The 26,414-nt window shown below is 37.0% G+C and overlaps 1 non-coding gene across 1 annotated transcript; it reads left to right on the plus strand.

Annotated features, from left to right (window-relative positions):
* The first annotated feature begins 24,738 nt into the window (after window positions 1-24,738).
* LOC130964712 (small nucleolar RNA R71) lies at window positions 24,739-24,846 on the plus strand. The gene has a single exon (XR_009080789.1). It is a non-coding gene; the product is annotated as a small nucleolar RNA R71 (small nucleolar RNA).
* The last annotated feature ends 1,568 nt before the right edge of the window (window positions 24,847-26,414 follow it).

Below are 26,414 nucleotides of genomic sequence, written 5' to 3' on the forward strand. Positions count from 1 at the left end.
TTGTGAGAAAATATTTAGAAAAAGCCTATGAGTGACAAGTCTTAAATTAGAAAGAAAATATTACATAGTTTCAATATGTTCGAGTCTTAGTTCGTTCTGTTTTGGAGAGTTTATTTTGTTTGGGAATTAGTTTGTGAAACAAAATGGAGTGCTTTGTTTGTCTTAGCAAGTAGTTGGTTTGGTTTGATCGTGTTTGTCTATCTTGAAATTGGTGATTGTATCTTGAGATTGATATAGCGAAATTCTACCACAATTACTGGATGTAGACCTCATTGTACCTCAAGGTTGAACCAGTATACTTGCTGGTGTTATATATTCTCTCTTCTCTTTATTTATCTTCTGCAATGGTGTTATATATTCTCTCTTCTCTTTATTTATCTTCTGCAATTGTAGGAGACTAAAATAAAAAATATCTTGCTTGCTCTATTTCACGTTTCTAAATTTAAAAGAGTGCCTTGATTCAAACTCCTATTTCTCAAAGCATGTGAAACCTTTAATTGGTATCAGAGTTTAGACTAGTCAAGCTTAACAATCAAGTTCCTTTCAACCTAACCAAAGGTCAATCCTACCATCACCCGCCTTATTTAAATGGCTAACTATTCCTACTAGAATGAGAGAATGAGAATTTTTATTTATGCCACATATTACAATCTATGGAAGATCATCATGAATGGACCTGAGATTCTAACTAAGCTAACACTTGAAGGACAAGTCGTTCCAAAGGAAGATGGAGAATGGACAGAAGAAAAAAAAGAAAAAGTGGAGTCAAATACAAAAGCAGTGAACATGATGCATTGTGCCATAAGCTTTAAAGAGTACAGAAAAGTCTCCAACTGCAAATCTGCTAAGAAAATATGGCAGAAACTTTAAGTCACTCATGAAGGAACAAATCAAATGAGAGAAACCAGAACCAATATGCTAACGAAATATTATGAGCTATTTTTCATGAAAGAAGAGTCAATAGATGAAATGTTCGAAATATTTTCAATCATAATCAATGGGCTCAATGCACTAGGAAAATAATTTACTGAAAACGAGCTGGTTAGAAAGATTTTAAGAAGTCTCACAAAGAAATAGGAGACAAAAGCTACTGTTTTACAAGAAGGAAATAATCTTAACCAAATCACTTATGATGAGTTAAGTGGAAAGCTTCTAGTATATGAAATCACTCCTTTGAAGACAGAAAACAAGAAGAAAAGTGTTTCTCTGAAATCAAAGGTTGAAATTGCATCAAATGAGGAATTTTCCAGTGACGTTGAAATAGTTTTCTTTGCAAGAAGGCTTAGAAAAATGATGAGATATAAAGGCAAAAAATGAATTCCTCGTCTAAGGAGGACAAGAAGAAAAACAAAGGAAACTGTTACTACTGCGAAGAACCAAGACACTTTAAATCTGAATATCCCATTCTAAATCCAAAAGAAGAAAGCAAGAAAGAAAGGAAGAAAGTTTTTATGGCTACTTAGGAAGATTTGAAAAATGATACATCATATGATGATGAGGATGTATGTCTTATGGCTAAAGACAAAGAATCTAAAAATGAGGTAAATCTTTATGACTATACTACTGAAGAACTGCAGGAGATTATTAATGATTTAACTCATAACTTTAGTAAACTTTTGTCCAAATACTTTAAGTATAAGAAAGAAACCGAAATATTGAGATATCATATGTCTTCTTTGGAAGTAAAATTAGATGCTTATGATAACACATCTATTTTGAATTTAAAAAATGAAAATGATGTTTTGAAAGGAGAAATTAATGATTTGAAAACCGAAATTTAGAGTTTACAAGAAAAATCTGCATCTAATCCTTACTAAGGCTAATGCTGAAAATAAAAAGCTGTATAAAATTATAAAATCTTTGAATTATAATTTATCAAAATTTGTTCAAGAATCTAATAACTTGAATAAAATTTTAGCCGTTCAAAGACCCATTTCACAAAAAACTGGTTTGGGATATGAAAAAGGAAGTACCACTATTTTCAAAAATCATTCCTATGAAGCTTTTACTTCATAGGATCAAAACAGAAATTTTTCATACAATTTTACAAATTCAGTAAAGAAAAATATTTGCTATAGATGCAATAGACATGGACATACTCATAAGGAATGCTTCATCTCTTTAAAGAAGTATGGAGACAAAGTTTACACTGTTGTGCTAGATTATAATGACTTTGGGAAGCCAAAAATAATTCACATTAAAGGATCCAAATTAATTTAGATACCTAAAATTTCTTAATGCTTATATAGATTTGTCTAGCATCCAAAAGGAAAAAAGATATGTAGTTCATGAACAATGGATGCTCACAGTACATGACAAGGAACATTATATTTTTCATCAAGCTTAAGGACTATAATGGTGGTTTCGTCACTTTTGATGATAATGGCAAGGGTAAGATAATTGTCATCGGAAAAGTCGATAAAGATTTCTCTACTTTTATAGACAATGTTCTTTCAGTTGATGGTTTGAAACATAATTTAATTAGCATTAGTCAATTATGTAATATTGGCTACTTAGTTTCTTTTAACCACTTTGAATATAAAGTTGTTAATGAAGAAAATGAATCTATCTTATTTATAGCCAAAAGGTATGATCATGTGTATGGTCTCACCCTAGATGATTTAAAAAATTAAAATGTCAAATATTTCTCTTCTTGATAATGACTTTATCTGTCATTGCTCAAACTCTATTATGTATCACTCAATTAAATGGTCATTTGTAATCTGTTGTATTTCCAAAGATTAGTCGTTGTTGCCGTAGAACTAAATGGTGAACTTTATGCTACTGGTGAATATAGTGGAGTTAATTGTTTGAATTTAGATTTTGGGTTCACTTCTGGTTCTTTCATCATATCAATAATACATATTATGTTTTCCTTCAGTATCAGGAGAGTGATTCTTCTTAATAATTTTAGGTCTATTGAAAGATTTGACCCTAGGGAACATTCATGGACCAAAATACTAGACATGAATACAAAGCAAGGCTACCACTCAATAGTTGTGTTGAATGAGAACTTGTGAGCAAGGTTCCAAAAACCAGTTCGAACCAGACGGTCGAACTGCAAATCGCTATCAATTACGGTTCGGACAGAAGGCAAACTGAAAAATTTGGAAACCGCCATTGGACCGTTGAACCGGCCAGGAACCGGTCGGTCAAATCGAACTGTGACCCGGCCAGTTTTTAAATCTTAACAAAAAATGCTGTATTTCGTTGTGCAGCGATGGCAACCCTAAGTTCCCTAACCCCTCTTCTTTCTAGTGTCCAGCCTCCACAACGCGAAGCAGAAGTCCAGAGTCCAAACTCTAGCCCCAATTCGTCTCAACCTCATCAAAGCCGCCAGCGCATGTCCGTCCAGCCATCGCCGCCGTCCCAACTTCGAGTTTCGAAGGCAATGGCGCAACGTCCATCCAGCCACTGCCGTTTGAGCTTTGAAAATCGAAGCCACCGTCGCCGGTCTCGCCTCTTGCCTCCGTCGCGTAGCCACTTCTCGCCGGTGCCAGCTCTGTTCCACACCACCACGTCGGCCACTGTCTTCCCAGCCACTTTCACACCCTCGCCAGCTCTGTCATGTTCCACCCTTCCAGGATCCAGCTTCTAGCCTAGGTATTAATTTTTTTGTAATAATAATGTTTAATAATTGATTTTTGTTACTCTGTTGCTGCTTTTTTTAATTTCTGAATGTGAAATTGTGAAGGAAAATCAAATAATTGATTTTGTGTTGTTGAAATTATTGCTAAAAATGGATTTGATACTCTGTTGCTACCTTTTTTTTAATTTTTGAATGTGAAATTGTGACTAGAAATCAAATAATTGATTTTGTGTTGTTGAAATTATTGCTAAAAATAGATTTGTTACTCTATAGCTGTCATTGGAGCCATTCACACAACCACTTTGGCCAAGCTCTCTGCTAAAAGGCAAGAAGTTCTTTCTCCAGCAGGCAACATTGTTGAACAGGTCAATAATACACCAAAGTATTAATCTTGGGAGCTTCTTTTAACTTTTTTTCATCTGCGGTGGTGTTGTGATTGTTGTTGATGATGTTGAGGCTTTTTTTTTTTGCAGACTATTGTTCAAATCAGAGTGGTGTTGGGCTGTTGGCATTTGTTGGGGAGAATAGAGCACTGCAAGGTTACTCATTTGCACTGAGGATTGCTCAGCAGTAGCTCCGAAAAGAGCATGGTTATGTCCCTCATAGAGAGATTCTATCAGGTAAACTTAAAAGTTATAATTTCTCAATTTGAGTGATGGCTAAGTAAAGTTGCATTCTTGTTTAGTATGTTGTTTATTTGCTTGTCAAAAAATTTGGAACTGAAGTTATGCATATTAATCAAAGGCCATATGATATAGTATAGTATGTTATGTGACACTAATTAATTGAAGAAATTGTATGTAGGACAAGTTTTGCTAGATGGGAATGATGTTAAGAGTTTAAAGCTAAAATGGTTGAGGCAGCAAATAGGACTAGTGAGCCAAGAACTGGCTTTATTTGCGATAAAAATTAGAGAAAACATGCTCTTAGAAAGATCTGATGTTGACAAAGTTGAGATTGAAGAAGCTACAAGAGTAGCCAATGCTCATTCTTTCATTATCAAACTTCCGGAGGGTTATGAAACACAAGTCAGCCAATATAGAGTTTCAATTTCTATTCTGATTTATTGGAATCAAAATTGTTTAATTTTTTGTATCATTGAAAATCTAGTTGATGACTTGTAATTCTATGTTTAATTTTAGTTTTATAGTATATTTTGATAAGATCATGTGGCTTTGGTCGATGACATGTTATATAGCGTTTTAAATTTGGAAGATAGTTTAATTATATTTTAAAATGTTTATTTATAATTTATTTATTATTTTATATTTTTATTTCAAAACGGTTTTTTCGGTTGAATTACGGTTGGACCAGTTGAACCAATAAACCAGTGAACCAATAACTAAGACGATTCGATGACCGATTCGGTTTTCAGAACCTTGCTTGTGAGTCAACTTTTTCATTACCTTTAATTTTCATTTTGTTGTTCTGTCAAAAACTAGCACTATTTTCTTTCCTAGTAACAACCTATGTGATTGATTTTGATGCTATTGTTATTAAAGATTCTATACATGTAATTGGAGGAGTCAAAGGTGGAGAGAACATTGTAGAAATTGTATGTTTGTCTACTAACACTAATCTTAATTGTAATTCATTGGCACTTGTTCTATGTTATGTTAATTGAATGTATCTATGTATAATCATTAGCACTTGTTATGAACTTAGTTATTAATTAGTTATTTATTTATTATTTTATTATAAAACGATTATTCTGGTTGGATCCCACTTAAATCAGTTAAACCAGTAAATTAATGAACCAGTAGCTAGAGCGGTTTGATAATTGATCCAATTTTCAAAACTTTGTAAGAATGATGCTTTTCTTATTTTTGAAAAATTCAGCAAAAGAGTTCAAAATGAAAAAGATTATAAATATATTTCTATTAGAAGTGACCATAAAAAAGAATTTAAAAACCATTTGTTTGAAAACTTTTGTGATCAAAATAGAATTTTACACAATTTCTCTTATCTAATAACTTCTCAATAAAATGGAGTTGTAGAAAAGAGAAATAAGAGTCTCTAAGAGATAGCTAGAGCCATGTTATGTGAGAATAAAATTCTCAGATTTTTATGGGTTGAAGCTATTAACACAGCTTGCTATATTTTTGAACCGAACCATTATTAGAAAATTTTTGAAAAAGATAACTTATGGGCTATGGAAAGGAACTCCTACGTTGCACTATTTTCATATTTTTAAAACAAAATTTTTTGTTTTAAACATAAAAAAAATCTGAAAAAAATTTGATTCAAAATCATATAAAAGAATCTTTGTTGGTTATTTCACTACTAACAAGGCTTATAGGATTTATATCAAAACCACTAAAACTGTTGAGGAGTTATGCACGTTACCTTTTCTGATATTAATATTTCTTCTAGTGCTTCTAAAGATGATTGTGAAGATATTCCAAGTATTGAAGATATACAAGTCACTACTAGTCCAAAACACATCTTTGTTCCAAAACCTGCTTAGGAGCATTCCGCAAGAGACAATTCCATTTTATCTCCTACGGCGCTTGCTGAAACCCCTATAACATAAAGCAATACTGAAGCCACTGATTCTAAAACAACCAGCACTCAAATTAAACCCAGAGAATAGAGATCTCATCTAAACTATCCTCATGATTTATTATTAGAGATTTATCAATGGGAAGAATTACAAAATCAATATTAAAAAATCAAAATTCAAGCAACTTGTCCTTTATCTCAACTGTTGAACCTAACAATATCAAAGAGGCTCTTGATGATCTATTTTGGGTGAAAGAAATCAAAGAAGAGCTCCAACAATTTGAGATAAATCAAGTACAGATGCTGGTTCCTAGACTAATTAGAAAAAAGGTGATTGGAACTAGATGGCTTTTCAGAAACAAGTTGGGAAAAAATGGAACGATAGCTAGAAACAAAGCTCCGCTTGTGGCTCAGGAATTTGACTAAGAAGAAGGAATCAATTTTGATTAATCATTTGTTCCAGCGGCTAAAATGGAAGCTATCAGACTACTACCAGCAACCACATGTTTCCTTTCTTGCTCTCCAAGCAAAGGTTTCTTAAGGAAAAAGTAAGAAATACTTGTGTTCTAATACATCTAGCTTTAATAATTATCCTTTTTTGAGATATTTTTACACAAAAATCTAGGATAATCTCTATCCTAATCCCACGGCCTCCCATGCATCATCATTACTCTCATTCTAGCTTCTAAAACAAGCCAAACTCCATGAGAGAAAATGGAAGAACTTCCATGAAAACTCCAAGCTTCAACCTCTGTTCTTTCTCAAACCAAAGTGTTCACATCTTCCTCCTCTTCATTTCTATGTCAATTTTCATGGATTAAATCAAGGTATGATGGCTGCTCCTCCTCCTTAAAGTTTCAGCCATGGTGGAAAATCAAGCTAATCATATTTTCTCTTAGGATCTCTTGTTCAATCACCATAGACTCTAAGAAAACGTGATTTCTAGCTGCCTTGAGGTGAAAAAAACATTTTTTTCATCATCATGAAGCTTCAGCTTTCATGGTTCATATGGTTCTAAAGTTGTTTTTGATGTTAAATCAGGCATAAAAGTACTTTTTGAAGCTTGTTTTTGGTTCAACTTTTGGCAGCTGCAAAGGAGGTATGGTTTGGTAAATTAATCAATGATTGGTTTTGTTCTTGAAGTGTGAAATCAGATCTTGTTGCTTGAGGAGGCTTGATTTTGAGTGTTTATGTGATGATTTGATAATGAGATCTTGTTGTTTTAACGCTTGAAAATCAAGTTATCGAAGGTTGTGAAGTTGCTGTTGTTGCTGCTGAAAAATGTGGCCTCCAGCCATGATTTTCAAGAGATTTTATGTGTGTTTGATGTGTATTTGATGGCTGAAGCGTTATTCTTTAGTTTGGTGAAAATCGGGTAAAAATCGTTTACCAAAAAGATTGAAAAACTAGCTAAAAATCAAGTGAAAATCTGATGAACTTTTGAAAAAAATGATTTTGGTTGTTGAAAGACAAGCAGAACATTTGGTTTTGATGATTTTTTTTGTCAAAATATAATTATTAAAAAGTTTGGGGTTGAAAGTTAATTAATGAAAAGTTGAGGGGCCAAAGTGCAAATATTAAAAGTTAAGGGAGTCAAAATGCAATTTCCAAAAAGTTTGAGAGTCAAAATGTAAGTTTTGAAAGTTTGAATAAAATATTATTATTTTATTATTAAAATATTGATAAAAATGCAGCTTTTTCTAAAAGTCTCAGGAAGGCAGTCTTTAGTGCAGAATTCCCTAATTCTCTTTACTAAATACCTAAGGAAAGGTATAAGAAAAGGTATAAAAGTATATAAGGTAATGAAACAAGATTTAGAACTTATAATCATGTTAGAAGGAAAATGAGTTAAAAGCTATATAATATGTTGTGATGTTGTGATGTATACAGAGAATTGTAAAATGAGCTCACTATAATGTTGTGATGTTGTGATGTATACAGAGAATTGTAAAATGAGCTCACTATAATGTTGTGATGCTTGATTTATGATGGTGGAAAGATGATAAAGATGCTTGCTAAGTGATAGAAAGTATGGTTATATGTGACTTATGAGCCTTCGGGTGATGTTTGAGAATATTATGCAGGGATGCCCGTATTATGTTGTTGCTTCCCAGACAGGCTGCAGTAGAGAGGTACCAACCCTGCAAGCTGAATGCTTGGTAGAGGCCTGACTCGCATACCTGCAGTATATTGAGATTTGAGCAAATACTAGCCCTGTAAGTCGAGAGTATTTGGTAGAGGGTATGTGGTACTTAATCTGGGATTAAGTTCTAGGAAGGCCTTATCTGACTTGGAGGGTCTGATTGCGTCGGGTGTGGGTTGAAACCAACAAATGAGCTTATTACCTGCAGTAGGACCAGACATGAATCATACTTGTTTGCGCATAGCTGTGTAACTGCATATTGAGTGTGATTGTGTATATGTCTCTTGTTTCTTCTGCTATTTGTGTTTTGGCTTACACTGTTGTTATGTATATATATTTGTCTGAACTTAGTTTATGGTTATGTGGTCACAAACGTTATAAATGAACTTAACTCTAAACCCCGATTTTACTAAGAACTCCCCAGTTCTTACCCCTTACACCTCTTTTGATCATCCGTATGTTCACGAGGACCCGGCTGATACTATATCTATTATGCGGCACCTCTTGTACGTAATTATGTAATATGTGGTAGAGCTTTTCAGCGTCCTATTAGTATACCTTTCTTCGATCCCGATGTACCCTATGACTTTCCTCTTTCTTGGATGCAACCTGAGGAGGACCCCGAGATCATACATATCTCTTTTGGCAGTGATAAGCCAGATGAGGCACCAGTGAACGGGCATCATCACCTGCCTAATGATTTTCTGTGAGGGACTTTTGGATCAGAGACGAGAAGACTTTTTGAGGCGTTCAGTCTAACTCCGGTACGTTAGAGTGTTTTTCTCACTTTCAGTAGTATGCTCAGAGGTAATAGGCATATTATAGAGTTAGACTAGCCTGGGTGCCAGCTTAGGGGCTTTTTGGGTAGGCCGGGTCTCGGGACGTCTTATGTACATATATGTATATATTATATGAGTCACTAATTGAGGGATGCTGTATTATAGTTTTGTACTTGTTTAACTGAGCTACTCTTGTATCATTATGTATATTATAGTGTGATGTTTTATATATATTGCCTTCTGCTATTCCCTGAATGTGTGCGCTTATGTTTCCTTCTTATTCTATATGTATGCGACTTTAAACTACTATTGTTTTAAAAAAATCTCGTAAAACTCGCAAGGGGTTCACAACGAACAGGCTTATATATTATTACGTATGGGAAAACAAGTTGGTAACGTTCATCTTCTAGGATGATCATGACATGCTAGGAGTTGGGCCGTGTTATAATTTGGTATCAGAGCGGTCCTTCCTGTTAGAGCCTGGAAAATGGACTGGATCATGCTTCATTGCATGCACTGTTGTATGTCTCATGCTTATAGGATATCCATGTGATATGTGTTGCATGATTGTCTTTGTGCCTTCATTCTGAGAATGTTCACACCCAAGTTGAGGTATTGAGACTGATTATATTGGTATCGATTGTCCGGTGTGAACAAGATCAGGATGACTTCACGGAGACGTAGCACTCTGCGAGAGACTACTACTAACAATCTGCACAAAACAATGATAATTTGTTTGCTGCGATTCACGCTATGGTTAAGGTTGTGCGTGAAACGGTGACTGCTACTACTCAAGCAGTTAACCATTTGGAAAAGCATAAAGGCGAGCACAACGGTGACTGTAACAGTGAGAATGATGGGAATGGAGGAAGAATGAGACAAGATATGGGTAAGCGACCTCAGCAAGCATAGATGCGACCAGTATGTAGGCAGTGTGGGAAGGAGCATGGAGGTAGACCTTGTCAGCCTGGAGGCATTATCTGTTTTTCTTATGGTCAACCTGGACACATGGCTAAGTATTGTCCGAAGAAGCCAATACAAGGGGTAGATAGGCCGCGACAGTAAGGACATGTGTTTGCTATGACTGCTGACGATGCTATGATATCAGACTCCCTAATCCAAGGTTAGTGTCATGTCAAATCTCAACTCTTAACTGTACTGTATGACTCTGGTGCATTGCATTTTTTTATTTTCGTGACTATTGTGCATGAGTTAGGATTAGATTTTATTGTGTTAAATTATGATATGATTGTCCATACACGTACATCTCAGAATGCCTGACTAGTCGAGTGTGTCAACAAGTACTTTTGTTATTGAGGCTATGACTCTTATACGTGACTTGGTCTGTTTGTCTTTGCGTGGTTTAGATATTATCTTAGGTCTGAAATAGTTGTCTAACCATCATGTTTTCCTTGATTGTTTCAAATGAACTGCTATATTTCCATCATTTGACATGCATACTGGACTAGTTGAGTCTTGTACCTTTTATATGAACTCCCTAAGAGTTACCTCTAATAGTAGTAGGTTAGAAGGTTACGTTCTATTATCGGCTAGCTCAGAAAGTGGAGAACAACACTTGGAGCAAATCCGACTAATGAAGGAGTTTTCTGATGTTTTTACGGATGACATACCTAAATTTTCACCCTAGAGAGAGATAGAATTCAGTATTGACTTGGTGCTTGAAGCCGGACTAATTTCTATAGCACCGTATTGGATGTCGCCACTGGAACTGGAAGAGATGAAGAAACAGTTAGATGAGTTATTGGGAAAGAAGTTTCATCCGTTTGAGTGTGTGATGAGCGGATATTTTATACGCTTTTTGACTTCATTTTCATATAGTTTTTAGTAGTTTTTATTTAGTTTTTATTGAGTTTTTATAGGTTTTAGTGTTAAATTCAAATTTTTGGATTCTACTATGAGTTTTTGTGTTTTTGGGAAATTTTAGGTATTTTTTGGCTGAAATTGAGGAGCTGGAGTAGAAGTTTGATTCAGAGACAGAGAAAGCACTATAGATGCTGTCCAGATCTGACCTGCATGCATTCGGAAGAGCTTTTCTGGAGCTACAGAAATCCAAATGGATCAATCTCAATGGCTATGGAAATCTGACTTCCAGAGCTTTCCAGCAATATATAATAGTTCATATTTTGCTTCGGATTAGAAGGCCCAAAACTGTGGTCCAACGACAGCTTCCTGCTCCCTTCCAGGCGTCCAGCACCCAAAAAGCAGAGCCCAGCGTCCAAAGCCCCAGAAAGGACCCCCTAGCTGGCGATCCACGCCCAAGGAGTGTCAAAGCATGTGGATCTCATCAAAGCTTAGTCCAAATACTCACCAAGTGGGCCTCAGAAGTGGATTTTAGCACTAGATAGACTATTTTACCCTTACTAGTCATCTGTTTAGTATTTAAGGGCTTATGTTTATGTAATTCACAAAGCGTTAGACCTTTTTTCCGACTCTTTTCGATTCAGGAGAGCTCCATTCACGTTTTTCCATTGTTTTTACTTTCAGTATGAGTTTCTAAACCTCCTAGGTTGAGGGGAGGAGCCTTGCTGAGTCCTATGAATTAATAAAAATACTATTGTTTCTTTTTCGATTCGTGTTTGATCTATCTCTAAGATGTATATCTCGATCTTCATCGTAGTGAACAGGACGATCTGACAAATTGGCTTTGTTCATCACATTAAGACGAACGTGCTTGACAAATACCTACGTCTACTTGGGTTCGTGTGAGTACCTGGAAGAAAAGCACGAGCCAACAACTATGGTCATACATTTCTTAGACGGTTAATCCATAATTTCGTTGGAGACTTCTCAAGACACCAGTTCAGCCGATCTTTGGGAGATTAGGGTCTCCGTGGTATAGGCTAGAATCCAAAGAAGCAGCGTTCTCTGATCCGGAAGATTCGACCTTATCTGTGGCGTTTTGAGTTGGATCGCCAAGAGAATGACTTGCTAAGCGCTTCACCCTTTGTCAGATTGGATGACCATGGCCAATGGCGTCCATTCTGTAGCAGAGGAGATCAATGATCACGGGCAATGGCTTTGATCACTTACAGCATGCCATAGAAGAAGATCATTCACAAGCAAAGAAGATAGTAATACTAGAGTTACTTCAGAAAGACAAAGCAACTCCAACTCTCAACTCTATTCCCATCATATAATTCCTAATAGCTAACTTCTTAATCCAACAACTTCTGATTCCGCCTGACTAAGACCTGCAAGACAACCATAAGCTTCCTTCAAGTCACAATCCTCGTGGGATCGACCCTATCTCGCTCAGGTATTACTTGGACGACCCAGTGCACTTGCTAGTACTGTTGTTGTTGTATGAAATAGTGTGGGTTTTGCGTACACGCGCACCAAGTTTTTGGCGTCGTTGCCAGGGATTGTTGAGTTTGGACAAACTGCCGGATTGTCTTACTCCCTAGATCAGGTAACTTTTATTTTTGTTAAGTCCATGATTTTGATTTTCTTATTCTTCTTAATTTTCGAAAAATTCTAAAAACTTTTTCAAAAATGTTTTTTATTTCTTTGTTTGATCTTTGATTTTATTTGAGAGTCTTTGAGAGTGTTCTTAATTGAGTCTTTTATTTTTATTTTTCTTCTTCTCTAATTTTTTTCAAAAACTCTAAAAATTTTTGCAAAAATAATTTTTTATTTTTTGTGTTCAATTGGTTAGAGCGTTGGCTTATGTTCTTGTAATTTGATGTTCTTTTGAGTCCTTCTTTCAAAAACTCTTCAAAAATAATTTTTCTTTGTTTAAATCTTATTTCAATTTTTAAGTTTAGTGTTTTCTTGTTTATTTTCTTGTGTTTTTGAAAATTTTGTTTTGGTTTTCTAAAAATTTTAAGTTTGGTGTTCTTTTTTTATGTTCTTGAGTTCTTTGTGTTCTTGTGTTTCTTCAAAGTGTTCTTGAGTCTTGTATGTGTCTTGATCTTAAAATTTTTAAGTTTGGTGTCCCTTGGTGTTTTCCACCAAAATTTTCGAAAAACAAGGGTGCTAGATCTAAAAATTTTAAGTATTGTGTCTTTTGTGTGTTTTTCTCTTTCATCATAAAATTCAAAAAAATAAAATAAATATCTTTTCTAACTAATTTTAAGCATAATTTTCAAAAATTAAAATAAAAATCAGATTTTAAATTAAAAATTTTATCTTATCATATCTTAGTTGTCAAGTTTTCAAAAATTAAATTTTTTAAAAAATAAAAATCATATCTTTTTCAAAAAAATATATTATCTTTTTCAAAATCTTACCATATCTTTTTCAAAATTTAAAAATCTTATCTTATCTTTTTCAAATTTCAAATTTTAGAATTTAATCTTTTTCAAAATCAAATTTCAAAATCTTATCTTTTTAAAATATTTTTCAAATCTTTTTAAATTTCTATCTTATCTTTTTCTAATTTTAAATTTCAATTTCAAAACTCTTCTTATCTATCTTTTATTTTATTTTTAAATTAAAAATTATTTTTTTAATTAATATCTTATCTTCTCTCTCATCTTTTTCAAAACCTCCTAACTAATTTTTTCCTCTCAAATTTTCAAAAACTACTTCTCTTCTTCTCTCTCATCTTTTTCAAAACCACCTAACTAACTCTTTCTTGCTTAATTTTTGAAAATAATATCTTCTTTTTCTCTCTCTTCTTTTTCAAAACTAACTAACTAACTCTCCTCTTCCTTAATTTTCGAAAATATCTCTCTCTCTCTCTCTTCTCTCTCTTCTTTTTCAAAACTACCTAACTAACTCTCATCTCTCAGTTTTCGAAAACTTCTTCTCTTTTCTCTTCTATTTTTGAAAATTTAACAATTAAAATTCAAATCTTTTTAAATTAATTCAACTTAATTTTTGAAATTAATTAATTAATTAATAAAATAAAAATGACATTATTTTAATTGTTGCTTACTTTTTCTATTTATATTTCTTCTCTTCTCATCTCTGTTCATTCAACTCTACTTCCTTCTCTTAGTCTACCTCAACTTCTTTATCTTCTTTCCTTTCTTCTTCATATTTCACTTGGAGCTTCTTGCCAATTGGCACAAAAAACTTTATTGTGATTTCCTTTCTTATTTATTCTTATCTACTATATTCAAGGTATTTTTCTTTTATTTCTTTTCTTTTTTCTTCTTCTTTCTACTCTGACTCTAAGGAGGAGTTTCTTGCCTGTTGGAAGTCTCTTTCTTTTCTTTCTTTTTTATTTTCTTCTTTTTTATGACTAGGAAGAAGGATAAAGAACCCCCTTAACTCCTAATCCTGAACCTAAAAGACTCTGAGGAGGTGTTTACAATAAGCTAAAGCACAACACTCCGGAAGAGACCTTTCAAAAAGTTTTGAACAGAAAGCAGAGGACATAACCAAACCTTAAGAGGAGCCTAGAAAGGTCCTTGGTGACTTCACCATGCCTAACTTTAACTTTTATGGTAGAAGCATTGCTGTACCTGCCATTAGAGCTAACAATTTTGAGTTTAAGCCTCAGTTAGTCTCTCTTCTGCAGCAGAACTGCAAATTCCATGGACTTTCACTGGAAGATCCACATCAGTTCTTAACAGAATGTTTACACATCTGTGATACTGTAAAGACTAATGGAGTCAATCATGAAGTCTACAAGCTGATGCTCTTTTCCTTTGCCTTAAGAGACAGAGCTAAGTTCTAGTTGGATGCCCAACCTAGAGAGAGTCTTGACTCTTGGAAAAAGCTAGTTAATGCTTTTCTTACTAAATTCTTTCCACCTCAAAAGATGAGCAAGATTAGAGTGAAAGTTCAAACCTTCAGACAAAGAGAAGGTGAATCCCTCTATGAAGCTTGGAAAAGATACAAGCAACTGATCAGGAGATGTCCTCCTGACATGCTCTCAGAGTGGTCCATCATAGGCGTGTTCTATGATGGCTCATCTGAGATGTCCAAAATTTCATTGGACATCTCTACAGGTGGATCTCTCCACTTGAAGAAAACACCTGCAGAAGCAAGAGAGCTCATTGAGATGGTTGCAAACAACCAATTCATGTACACCTCTGAGAGGAATCCTGTAAACCAGAGAATCTCTCAGAAGAAAGGAGTGCATGAAGTTGAGACTCTGAATGCTATCTTGGCTCAGAATAAGATCTTGACCCAACAAGTCAACATGATCTCTCAACATCTCACTGGGATGCAAACTGCAGCTGGCAATAATCAGGAAGCTTCTCTTGAAGAAGAAGCTTATGATCCTGGTCAACTCACCATGGAGGAGGTGAATTATATGGGAGAGCCCTATGGAAACACCTACAATCCTTCATGGAGGAATCATCCTAACCTCTCATGGAAGGATCAACAGAAACCTTAGTAAGGTTTCAATTAAGGTGGTAGGAGCCAGAATAGGTTCAATAACAGACTACCATTCCATCTTCTCAAGAGAATATGGATACCTCTAAGCAGAGCCTTTCTGACTTAGTCATTCTAGTCTCCAGCCTCACTAAGACACTAAGACTACCCATAGTTTCATTAATGAAGCAAGGTCCTCCATTAGAAATTTGGAGGTACAGGTTGGTCAAATGAGCAAGAGGATCCCTGAGATCCCTCCTAACACTCTTCCCAGTAATACTGAGGTTAATCCTAGAGAAGAGTGCAAGGCTATAACCATGGAGGTCGAGGTTGAATTGGAGGAGAATGGGAAGGCATTGAACACCAGTGAAGAAGCCTTCACTGGGCGTTCAATGCCCACCAGCCCAGGGAAGCTGGCGTTGTACGCCAGCAAGAACATCTCTGCTGGGCGTTCAATGCCCAGAATGCTAGACGGACTGGCGTTTAACGCCAATCAGGATGGACAGCAAGGGCGTTCAACGTCCAATAAGCTGACAGAGCTGACGTTGAACGGCAGCCCAAGCACACCCTTTGAGTGCCCAAATCCCACTCAAGAAACCTCTAGCCCAGAACCAAAGAAAATCATAATGACCATTGAGGTTCTTTTGAATGCATTCCTGCAGTGCATGAGTTCTGATGACTACTCATCCTCAAGTGAGGATGAAGACATTAGGGAAGAGCAAGTTGCTCGGTACCTAGGAGCTCTTATGAGGATGAGTGCCAAGCTATTTAGTACAAAGCCCCTGGAAGAGGAACCTCCACTGCTTACCAAAGAACTCCATGCTTTGGTTTAGCAAGAGCTACCTCAGAAACTTCTAGATCCTGGACGCTTTCTGATTCTTTGCACCATAGGCACCAAGACATTTGAAAAGGCTCTGTGTGACCTAGGGTCAAGCATCAACCTCATGTCACTCTCTGTAACAAAGAAGCTAGGCATACTTGAGGTACAAGCTGCCCACGTCTCTTTAGAGATGGAAGACAAGACTATGAAGAAGCCATATGACTTAGTAGAGAATGTCTTGGTTAAAGTTGAAAACCACTACATCCCTACAAATTTCTTAGTCTTAGACATAGGAGAGGATGAGGATGACTTTGTCATCTTTGGAAGACCTTTCCTAACCACAGTTAATGCTATCTTTGATGTGGCTAAGGGAGAACTAACCCTAAAGTTAGGGGAGGACTACATCTTTTTCAAGATGCCTCATCCCAATTCTCCCTCTAAAAGAGAGATAACTGTGCAATACCTAGTGTGCCAACCCTCTCTTTCTGTGCAGAGCATTGCAGAGCCCCAGACATCAATTCTAAGTTTGGTGTTGGGTAGCCCTCAACAAGCTCTAAGCACAAAGGTACTAAAAAAAAGTACCTAAAGGTTGGAAGAACAAGAAAGTCTCAACTGAAGGCCTCTCACCTGGCATGAGAGTTGTCTTCACTAAGAAGCCAGCCTTACCACATACAGTGAGCCGTGTCCTATCTCTAGAGCATGTAGAGCTCATTCATGAGAGGACAGGAAGAAAATTCATTGTAAGTGGCAAAGATCTGAGCCCAAACTCACCTCCGTAAGGAGCTAAAAGCCAAGCTAGTGACTTTAAAAGAGTGCTTGTTGGGAGGCAACCAAACTTTACTCAACTATTTATTTTCATTTTGATTTTCTTTCAGTTTTAGAGTCATGATCATGTGCATTCAGTCAAGAGACAAAATTCACAGCAGTGAAAATAGAATGCTCCGGAAAGAGTGTTAAAGTTAAGCACCAGTGAGGAAGTCCTCACTGGGCATTCAACGCCCCAAGAGGGGAGCATTGCTGGCGTTGAACGCCAGCCAGAGAGCAGCCTTTGGGCATTCAAATACCAGTGCGGAGAAGCAAAGAATCTGGAATTTCCTAGCCTCTCAAGACCAAGAGGTCCTATGGAAGCTCCACCTACCCCACCTTCTTCTTTTCCATTGATCATATTTGCTCGAGGATGAGCAAAAATCTTAAGTTTGGTGTTGCAAAAGCCTTGCTTTGTGACTTCTACCACTCTTAAGTATAGAAGAAGAGGATGGAGCAAACCAAAAATCATGCACATGAGCCTATGCAGCAGCCTTAACAAAGACAAAAGAGTGACATTGAAGAGATCAAGCACTACATTGGATCCTCAAGGAGGAGCACTAGCCACCATCATTCAGGTAGATTCGTTCTCTTTTTCACCCCTTTCCTCTTAGTTTTTCGATTTTCTGTCTGTTTATTTATCTGTTCTCTTGTTCTAGTTGTATGATCATTTGCATTTGATGTCTTAAAGTTGTAAAATGTTCCATATATCTCTCACCTTGCTTAAATGAAAATTTTTATTGAAAAGAATTAAGAGATGCATGAATTTCAAGTTTAAAATAAGATTAGTTTAATTAGTGTGATGTGGTGTCATTTGCTTTTGTTTTCTGAATGTATGAAATAAACAGTGCATATTTGAAGTTGTAACTTTAGAATGTTGGCTCTTAAAAGAATAAGGAAAAAGGAAAAGTATTATTGATAATATGAAAAATCTAAAATTGATTCTTGAAGCAACGTAAAGTGTATGTGGCATGAATGTATCCGGTGGTAATACTGGAAAACAGAGTGCTTAGGGTCACGGCCAAAACTCAAAAAGCTGTGTTCAAGAATCAAAATAAGATTAACTAGGAGAATCAATAATATTATCTGGATTTTAAGTTCCTAAAGATACCAACATCTCTGAGTTTCAATGGGTAGTGAGATGCCAAAACTATTCAGAAGCAAAAAGCTTCATTTGAAACTTAGAAATTCATTGTATCTTAATTTTCTTTTTTATCCTACTGTGTTTTTAGTTGTTTGGGGACAAGCAACCATCTAAGTTTGGTATTGTGATGAGCGAATATTTTATACGCTTTTTGACATTATTTTCATATAGTTTTTAGTATTTTTATTTAGTTTTATTGAGTTTTTATAGGTTTTAGTGTTAAATTCACATTTTTTGATTCTACTATGAGTTTTCTGTTTTTGGAAAATTTCAGGTATTTTCTGGCTGAAATTGAGGAGTTGGAGCAGAAGTCTGATTCAGAGACAGAGAAAGCACTGCACATGTTGTCCAGATCTGACCTTCTTGCATTCCAAAGAGGTTTTCTGGAGTTACAGAAGTCCAAATAGAGCACACTTAACAGCTATGGAAAGCTGACTTCTAGAGCTTTCTAAAAATATATAATAGTTCATACTTTGCTTCAGATTAAAAGGCCCAAAACTGGCATCCAACGCCAACTTCCTTCTCCCTTCCAGGCGTCCAGTGCCCAAAAAGCAGAGCCCAGCATCCAAAGGCCCAGAAAGGACCCCCTAGCTGGTGATCAACACCCAAGGAGCCTCAGAGCATGTAGATCTCATCAAATCTCAGCCCAAATACTCACCAAGTGGGCCCCAGAAGTGGATTTTACCACTAGATAGACTGTTTTACCCCGTACTAGTCATCTGTTTAGTATTTAAGGGCTTATGTTTATGTAATTCACAAAGTCTTAGACCTTTTTTTGGACTCTTTGATTCAGGAGAGCTCCATTCACATTTTTTCATTGTTTTTACTTTCAGTATGAGTTTCTAAACCTCTTAGGTTGAGGGGAGGAACCCTACTGAGTCCTATGAATTAATAAAAGTACTATTATTTCTTCTTTGATCCGTGTTTGATCTATCTCTAAGATGTATATCCCGATCTTCATCATGGTGAACAGGACGATCTGACAAATTAGCTCTGTTCATCACATTAAGACGAACGTGCCTGACAAACTGGTGCGCGAAATTGTGATCACTACACAACTTTGCACAACTAACCAGCAAGTGCACTGGGTCGTCCAAGTAATAAACCTTACGCGAGTAAGGGTCGATCCCACGGAGATTGTCGGTATGAAGCAAGCTATGGTCACCTTGTAAATCTTAGTCAGGCAGACTCAAATGGGTATAGTGATATACGAATAAAGCATAAAGATAAAGATAGAGGTACTTATGTAATTCATTGGTAGGAACTTCAGATAAGCATATGAAGATGCCTTCCCTTCCGTGTCTCTGCTTTCCTACTGTCTTCATCCAATCCTTCTTACTCCTTTCCATGGCAAGCTTATGTAGGGTTTCACCGTTGTCAGTGGCTACCTCCCATCCTCTCAGTGAAAATGTTCCTATGCTCTGTCACAGCATATGGCTAATCAGCTGTCGGTTCTCGGTCAGGCCGGAATAGAATCCAGTGATTCTTTTGCGTCTGTCACTAACGCCCCGCCTGCTAGGAGTTTGAAGCACGTCACAGTCATTCGATCATTGAATCCTACTCAGAATACCACAGACAAGGATAGACCTTCCGGATTCTCTTGAATGCCGCCATCAGTTCTTGCCTATACCACGAAGACTCTGATCTCACGGAATGTCTAGCTCGTTTGTCAGGCGAGCACTCGGTTGTCAGGCGATCAACCATGCATCGTGTATCAGGAATCCAAGAGATATTCACTGGAGCCTTGATTGCTTGTAGAACAAAAGTGGTTGTCAGTCACCTTGTTCATAGGTGAGAATGATGATGAGTGTCACGGATCATCACATTCATCAAGTTGAAGAACAAGTGATATCTTGGACAAAGAACAAGCGGAATTGAATAGAAGAACAATAGTAATTGCATTAATACTCGAGGTACAGCAGAGCTCCACACCTTAATCTATGGTGTGTAGAAACTCCACCGTTGAAAATACATAAGAACAAGGTCCAGGCATGGCCGAATGGCCAGCCTCCCAATGATCTAAGAACTAGATGTCCAAAGATGATCAAAGGATCTAAAAATAATCCAAAGATGAAAATACAATAGTAAGAGGTCCTATTTATAAGAAACTAGTAGCCTAGGGTGTACAGAGATGAGTAAATGACATAAAAATCCACTTCCGGGCCCACTTGGTGTGTGCTTGGGCTGAGCAATGAAGCAATTTTGTGTAGAGACTCTTCTTGGAGTTAAACGCCAGCTTTTATGCCAGTTTGGGCGTTTAACTCCCATTTAGGTGCCAGTTCCGGCGTTTAACGCTGGGATTTCTGAGGGTGACTTTGAACGCCGGTTTGGGCCATCAAATCTTGGGCAAAGTATGGACTATCATATATTGCTGGAAAGCCCAGGATGTCTACTTTCCAACGCCGTTGAGAGCGCGCCAATTGGGCTTCTGTAGCTCCAGAAAATCCACTTCGAGTGCAGGGAGGTCAGAATCCAACAGCATCTGCAGTCCTTTTCAGTCTCTGGATCAGATTTTTGCTCAGGTCCCTCAATTTCAGCCAGAAAATACCTGAAATCACAGAAAACACACAAACTCATAGTAAAGTCCAGAAAAGTGAATTTTAACTAAAAACTAATAAAAATATACTAAGAACTTAACTAAAACTACTAAAAACATACTAAAAACAATGCCAAAAAGGGTACAAATTATCCGCTCATCACAACACCAAACTTAAATTGTTGCTTGTCCCCAAGCAACTGAAAATCAAATAAGATAAAAAGAAGAGAATATACTATAGACTCCAAATTATCAATGAAACTTAGCTCCAAATTAGATGAGCGGGACTAGTAGCTTTTTGCCTCCAAACAGTTTTGGCGTCTCACTTTATCCTTTGAAATTCAGAATGATTGGCTTCTTTGGGAACTCAGAATCCAGATAATGTTATTGATTCACCTAGTTAAGTATGATGATTCTTGAACACAACTACTTATTGAGTCTTGACCGTGGCCCAAAGCACTCTGTCTTCCAGTATTACCACCGGATACATACATGCCACAGACACATAATTGGGTGAACCTTTTCAGATTGTGACTCAGCTTTGCTAAAGTCCCCAATTAGAGGTGTCCAGGGTTCTTAAGCACACTCTTTTTGCCTTGGATCACAACTTTATTTCTTTCTTTTTCTTTCTTTTTCTCTTTCTCCTCTTTTTTTTCGTTTTTTTTTGTATTCACTGCTTTTTCTTGCTTCAAGAATCATTTTTATGATTTTTCAGATCCTCAGTAACATGTCTCCTTTTTCATCATTCTTTCAAGAGCCAATAATTTTAACATTCATGAACAACAAATTCAAAAGACATATGCACTGTTCAAGCATACATTCAGAAAACAAAAAGTATTGTCACCACATCAAACTAATTAAGCTAGTTTTAAAGATGAATTCGAAATCCTGTACTTCTTGTTCTTTTGTAATAAAAACAGTTTTCATTTAAGAAAGGTGATGGATTCATAGGACATTCATAACTTTAAGGCATAGACACTAAGACACTAATGATCATAAGACACAAACATGGATAAACATAAAGCATAATTTCGAAAAACAGAAAACTAAAGAACAAGGAGATTAAAGAACGGGTCCACCTTAGTGATGGCGGCTTGTTCTTCCTCTTGAAGGTCTTATGGAGTGCTTGATCTCCTCAATGTCTCTTCCTTGTCTTTGTTGCTCCTCTCTTAGTTGTCCCATGTTGGAACTCAATTCTCCTAGGTAGGTGTTAATTTGCTCCCAATAGTCTTGTGGAGGAAAGTGCATCCCTTGAGGCATCTCAGGGATCTCATGATGAGAGGGGTCTCTTGTTTGCTCCATCATTTTCTTAGTGATGGGCTTGAGGTCATGCCTTCTCAGTTGAACCGGCTTCCCTCTTGAGTTTCTCTTCCATTGAGCGCCCTCTTCACAAATGTCTGTGAGGACTTGGTCCAACCTTTGATCAAATTTGACCCTTCTTCATGGCCACAACTTCATAGAAGTGGTCTTGATGCACCCTTGAGATGAATCTCTCCATCTCCCATGACTCGGAGGTGGAAGCTTTTGCCTTCCCTTTCCTCTTTCTAGAGGTTTCTCCGGCCTTAGATGCCATAAATGGTTATGGAAAAACAAAAAGCAATGCTTTTACCACACCAAACTTAAAAGGTTTGCTCGTCCTCGAGCAAAAGAAGAAAGAAGAGAGTAGAAGAAGAAGAAATGGAGGAGAGGGAGATGGCTTTGTGGTTCGGCCAAAAGGGGAAGAAGTAGTGTTTAGGTTGTATGGTGAAGAAGGATATATATAGGAGAGGGGGGGTCATGGTTCGGTCAAGTGAGGGTGGGTTTGGGTGGGAAAGTAGTTTGAATTTGAATGGTGAGGTAGGTGGGGTTTTATGAAGGATGGATGTGAGTGGTGAAGAGAAAGATGGGATTTGATAGGTGAAGGGTTTTTGGGGAAGAGGAGTTGAGGTGATTGGTGAATGGGTGAAGAAGAGAGAGAGAGTGGTGGGGTTGGTGGGGATCCTGTGGGGTCCACAGATCCTGTGGTGTCAAGGAAAAGTCATCCCTGCACCAAATGGCATTCAAAATCACGTTTTGAGCCATTTCTGGCGTTAAACGCCGGGCTGGTGCCCATTCCTGGCGTTTAACGCCAGGTTCTTGCCCTTTTCTGGCGTTTAACGCCAGTCTGGTGCCCCTTTCTGGCGTTAAACGCCCAGAATGGTGCCAGACTGGGCGTTAAACGCCCACCTGCTAGCCTTACTGGCGTTTAAACGCCAGTAAGTTCTTCCTCCAGGGTGTGCTATTTTTCTTCCTGTTTTTCATTCTGTTTTTGCTTTTTCAATTGATTTTGTGACTTCTCATGATCATCAACCTACAAAAAAACATAAAATAACAAAAGAAAATAGATAAAATATAACATTGGGTTGCCTCCCAACAAACGCTTCTTTAATGTCAGTAGCTTGACAGATGGCTCTCATGGAGCCTCACATTTTCTCAGAGCAATGTTGGAACCTCCCAACACCAAACTTAGAGTTTGAATGTGGGGGTTCAACACCAAACTTAGAGTTTGGTTGTGGCCTCCCAACACCAAACTTAGAGTTTGACTGTGGGGGCTCTGTTTGACTCTGATTTGAGAGAAGCTCTTCATGCTTCCTCTCCATGATGACAGAGGGATATCCTTGAGCCTTAAACACCAAGGATTCTTCATTCACTTGAATGATCAACTCTCCTCTATCAACATCAATCACAGCCTTTGCTGTGGCCAGGAAGGGTCTGCCAAGGATGATGGTTTCATCCATGCACTTCCCAATCTCTAGGATTATGAAATCCGCAGGGATGTAATGGTTTTCAATCTTCAACAAGACATCCTCTACAAGTCCATGAGCTTGTTTTCTTGAGTTGTCTGCCATCTCTAATGAGATTCTTGCAGCTTGCACCTCAAAGATCCCTAGCTTCTCCATTACAGAGAGAGGCATGAGGTTTACACTTGACCCTAAGTCACACAGAGCCTTCTTGAAGGTCATGTTGCCTATGGTACAAGGTATTGAAAACTTCCCAGGATCTTGTCTCTTTTGAGGTAATTTCTGCCTAGACAAGTCATCCAGTTCTTTGGTGAGCAAAGGAGGTTCATTCTCCCAAGTCTCATTTCCAAATAACTTGTCATTTAGCTTCATGATTGCTCCAAGGTATTTAGCAACTTGCTCTTCAGTGACATACTCATCCTCTTCAGAGGAAGAATACTCATCAGAGCTCATGAAAGGCAGAAGTAAGTCCAATGGAATCTTTATGGTCTCATTTTGAGCCTCAGATTCCCATGGTTCCTCATTGGGGAACTCAATGGAGGTCAGTGCACGCCCACTGAGGTCTTCCTCAGTGGCGTTCACTTCATCTCCTTCCTCTCCAAATTCGGCCATGTTGATGGCCTTGCACTCTCCTTTTGGATTTTCTTCTGTGTTGCTTGGGAGAGTACTAGGAGGGAGTTCAGTAACTTTCTTGCTCAGCTGTCCCACTTGTGCCTCCAAATTCCTAATGGAGGACCTTGTTTCAGTCATGAAACTTTGAGTGGTTTTGATTAGATCAGAGACCATAGTTGCTAAGTCAGAGGGGTTCTGCTTAGAATTCTCTGTATGTTGCTGAGAAGATGATGGAAAAGGCTTGCCATTGCTAAACCTGTTTCTTCCACCATTATTGTTGTTAAAACCTTGTTGAGGTCTTTCTTGATTCTTCCATGAGAAATTTGGGTGATTTCTCCATGAAGAATTATAGGTGTTTCCATAGGGTTCTCCTAGGTAATTCACCTCTTCCATTGAAGGGTTCTCAAGATCATAGGCTTCTTTTTTAGATGAAGCATCCTTAGTACTGCTTGGTGCACTTTGCATTCCAGACAGACTTTGAGAAATCAAATTGACTTGTTGAGTCAATATCTTGTTCTGAGCCAAAATGGCATTCAGAGTATCAATCTCAAGAACTCCTTTCTTCTGATTGGTCCCATTGTTCACAGGATTCCTTTCAGAAGTGTACATGAATTGGTTATTTGCAACCATTTCAATTAGCTCTTGAGCTTCTGTATGCGTCTTCTTCAAATGAAGAGATCCTCCAGCAGAGCTATCCAAAGACATCTTGGATAGTTCAGAGAGACCATCATAGAAAATACCTATGATGCTCCATTCAGAAAGCATGTCAGAAGGACATTTTCTGATCAATTATTTGTATCTTTCCCAAGCTTCATAGAGGGATTCTCCATCCTTCTGTCTGAAGGTTTGGACTTCCACTCTAAGCTTACTCAATTTTTGAGGTGGAAAGAACTTTGCCAAAAAGGCATTGACTAGCTTTTCCCATGAGTCCAGGCTTTCTTTAGGTTGTGAGTCCAACCATGTCCTAGCTCTGTCTCTTACAGCAAAAGGGAATAGCATAAGTCTGTAGACCTCAGGGTCTACCCCATTAGTCTTGACAATGTCACAGATTTGCAAGAATTCAGCTAAAAACTGATGAGGATCTTCCAATGGAAGTCCATGAAACTTGCAATTCTGTTGCATTAGAGAAACTAATTGAGGCTTAAGCTCAAAGTTGTTTGCTCCAATGGCAGGGATAGAGATGCTTCTCCCATAGAAGTCGGGAGTAGGTGCAGTAAAGTCACCCAGCACCTTCCTTGCATTGTTTGCATTGTTGTTGTTTTCGGCTGCCATGGGTTCTTCTTTGAAGATTTCTGTTAGGTCCTCTATAGAGAATTGTGCCTTAGCTTCTCTTAGCTTTCGCTTCAAGGTCCTTTCAGGTTCAGGGTCAGCTTCAATAAGAATGCCTTTGTCTCTGCTCCTGCTCATATGAAAGAGAAGAAAACAAGAAAATGTGGAATCTTCTATGTCACAGTATAGAGATTCCTTGAGGTGTCAGAGGAAAAGAAAAATAGAAGACAGAGGTAGAAAATTCGAACTTATCAAAGAAGATGGAGTTCGAATTTTGCATTAAGGAATAGTGTTAGTCCATAAATAGAAGGATGTGAGAAGAAGGGAAGTAATATTCGAAAGTCAAGTGAAATATTTTGAAAAACACTAATTAGTTTTTGAAAATAAGAGTGGAAAAGAAATCAAGTGATTTTTGAAAAAGATTTTGAAATTAGAAATAAAAAAGATTTGATTGAAAATTATTTTGAAAAAGATGTGATTAAAAAGATTTGATTGGTTTTAAAAAGATGTGATTGAGAAGATATGATTTGAAAAACATTTTAAAAAAGATTTGATTTTGAAAATTAAAAACTTGGCTAACAAGAAAAGATATGATTCAAACATTAAACCTTTCTCAACAGAAAAGGCAACATACTTGAGATGTTGAATCAAATCATTAATTGATAGTAAGTATCTTTAAAAATAGAAAGAAATTGATTTTGAAAAAGATTTGATTGAAAAGATATGATTTGAAAAAGATTTGATTTTGAAAAACTTTGAAAACTTGAAAAAAAATTGATTTGAAAACAAAATCCTCCCCCTTGTGCCATCCTGGCGTTAAACGCCCAGAATGGTGCACATTCTGGCGTTTAACGCCCAAAACTATACCCTTTTGGGCGTTAAACGCCCAACCAGGTACCCTGGCTAGCGTTTAAACGCCAGTCTGTCCTTCTTCACTGGGCGTTTTGAACGCCCAGCTTTTTTTGTGTAATTCCTCTGCTGCATGTTCTGAATCTTCAATTCTCTGTATTATTGACTTGAAAAGACACAAATTAAAAATATTTTTGGATTTTTTTATAATCAAAATGCAACTAAAATCAAATAACAATGCATGCAAGACACCAAACTTAGCAGTTTGTATACTACTGACACTAACAAAATGAGAATGCATATGAGACATATAAACA

Source organism: Arachis stenosperma, chromosome 2, assembly GCF_014773155.1.
Source record: "Arachis stenosperma cultivar V10309 chromosome 2, arast.V10309.gnm1.PFL2, whole genome shotgun sequence".
NCBI lineage: Eukaryota > Viridiplantae > Streptophyta > Magnoliopsida > Fabales > Fabaceae > Arachis > Arachis stenosperma.